Genomic DNA, 2,602 nt, shown 5'->3' with positions numbered 1-2,602 from the left:
ACAGAGACATAGAAAGGCAGATAAATAAGACAGGGATACTTCAAACCAAAAAAAGGGATACAGAAGAGCTCTGGCATGGTGGTAGAGGGGGACTCCAGTGACAGCTGGATGCCAGGCAAAGGGACAACCAGTCCACAGCAACACAGGCATGGGAGAGAAAGCTTCACCAGGGGAGACAAAAGTGAAGGGACACTTAAAGTATCAGAACGTCTTAGTGGAAAGTTACACGCTTGGTGAGGAGTTTGAGGTTGAACTAGTCTACGTGCATAGAAAAGAAAGCTAAGGAAAAAACAAAAACAGAAACTACAAGTAATTATTAACTCCTGAGAGGGAAGAGCTGTCAAGGAAAGAAAAAGCAAACATAGCTTACAATGTGGCTCAGCTGTGACTAGAATTTACCTAGTCATAATACTGTAAACACTATTGATCTAATCAACATTATGAAATAACCATAATGACAGAGTGGATGGAGAACGTGAATAGCTAACACTTAGAACAGAAACACCTAGTTTTAATAATAAAGACTACTTAAAGATGGATGTTAAATACCAAGATGATCAACTGAAAAAGGTCAAATGATGTCTAGGAGGAAAAATAGGGGATTATTATATTTTTGTGGCCAATTTCGAGTACCCCTTTGTCTTGCTAATTTCACATACACTGCTTGGATTTTTTTTCAGGTGGCAAAACCAGTCTTTATTTTGGAAAAGACAATTTAATTGGTTTTTGGTGGAGGGCACAGGCAAGAAAGGGTACTCTCAGGCAGTATTGCCCCCCAAGGGTGGGCTGTGGGCTAAGTTGAGCCTCAGGTGGGTCTCCTGCTCCCAATGCTCCCTTGTATAACTGTCTCCTCACAGGCTCTGGGGCAGCCTTGGGAGAGGTGCGGGCTGGGAGAGGCTGCTGTGGCTCATTCACTTAGGCAGGACATCAGAAGTCTGAGACACCAGCTTCCCACTGCAGGTCTCAATCTTCTCCACAACCACAGCAGACTTGGTGCAGGTGAAGCCAGGGCTTGTGAGGCCCCCATGGGGTGAGCTCACCATTCCTGCATAGCCACTGGTGGTCTTTGTGTGGATGGTCAAGTTCTGCATCCCAGCCTCCAGCCTGTTCTTGCCCTCCAGTACCTTGGGGTAGGTGGTGATCTCGATGTCCAGGGCACAGCTGCCGGGCCATGTCCTGCTTGGTCTTCTGCAGGGCGGCCATCAGCTGGGCCAGCTTGGCATTGGAGTCCTTCATGGCCATCTCCTCATGCTGCTCAGCATCAGCAATGATGGCCTTGGAGGGCTTCAATCTCTGCCTGCAGGCGGCTGATGCTGTGGCTCATCTCAGAAATCTCAGACTTCATGGGGTAGAGTTCATCCCCATGCTTCCCAGCCAGTCTGCAACTCTTAATACTTGATCTGGTACATGCTCTCAGCTTCGGTCCGGCAGCAGCTGGTGATCTCCTCGTACTGGGCCTTGACCTCCGCGATGATGCCGTCCAGGTCCAGGGAGCGGCTGTTGTCCATGGACAGCACCACAGATGATCTTGTCAGTCAGCCCTTCCAGGCGTGACTCAAGCTCCACCTTGTTCATATAAGCTTTTTTTTTTGGTGGAACCGGAGATTGAACTCAGGCCCTTGCGCTTGCCAGGGAAGTGCTTATTCCACTGAGCCATCTCCCCAGCCCCCATGTAAGCTTCATCCAAATCCTTCTTGATGAGAACAAATTCATTCTTCATCTCTGTACGCCTGTTGATCTCATCTTCATATTTGTTGTTGAAGTCCTCCACCAGCCCCTGCATGCTGCCAAGCTCCACCTCCAGCTTCAGTTTCTCCTGACCCAGTGAGTCCAGCTGCTGCCAGAGGTTGCTGATGTAGTTTTTGAACATGTTATCCATTTTACTGCAAGATGTCTTCTGCTGCTGCAGGAGGCTCCGCTTGGTCTCCAGCATCTTATTCTGCTGTTCCAGAAACCAAAGCTTGTCAAAGAAGGAGGTGAACTTGTTGAGGTTCTTGATCTGCTCCTTCTCCTGAATACACACGGCCTGGATATTGGGGTCCACCTCCAGGTTCAGGGAGTTCAGTAGGCTCTGGTTCACCTGGACAGCTATGAAGCTCCCCACACCACCAGCCCCGACATAGCCACCCAGCCCCCACCGCCCCAGAAGCTGCTGCTGCGGCCCATTCAGGAGAAGCTGGATGAGCTAATGCTGGAAGCAAGCCCACTGGTGTAGGAGAGGCTGCTGAAGGCCCGTGAGCTGGAGATGGACACCTTGCAGGACTTCTGGGTCACCCTTATGGACATGGTGGAGGCTGGAGAAGAGGCAGGCGAACTGAAGATGGAGACTTGAGAAGAAGTCTAGCAACCGCTTCTGGGGATAGAACCAGGGCAACCTGAGTCTTAGCAGCCGCTTCTGGACAGTGGTCCTGCTTGGATTTTAGAAAGAATAGCATGCAGGAGTGGCAATATCCAACCATTCATTCAGCAAGCACTTAATGGGGATCTGTAGTACACTGGAGTCCCTGGGGGTTGGGAGCATAGAGCAAAAGCATGCAGTTCCTGTCCTTCCTGCTCACAGTCAGTGGCTTCTCAACGCACCCAGAGGGCAGCAGTCTAAATT

At 50.0% G+C, this 2,602-nt stretch overlaps 1 pseudogene; it reads right to left on the bottom strand.

Moving 5' to 3' along the window:
- Window positions 1–1,261: 1,261 nt before the first annotated feature.
- Window positions 1,262–2,286, bottom strand: LOC101569094 (annotated as a pseudogene).
- Between the last annotated feature and the right edge of the window lie 316 nt (window positions 2,287–2,602).

Source organism: Octodon degus, unplaced genomic scaffold (genome assembly GCF_000260255.1).
Source record: "Octodon degus isolate 3935 unplaced genomic scaffold, OctDeg1.0 scaffold00079, whole genome shotgun sequence".
Lineage (NCBI taxonomy): Eukaryota > Metazoa > Chordata > Mammalia > Rodentia > Octodontidae > Octodon > Octodon degus.
This window is presented reverse-complemented; position numbering and strand designations above follow the sequence as displayed.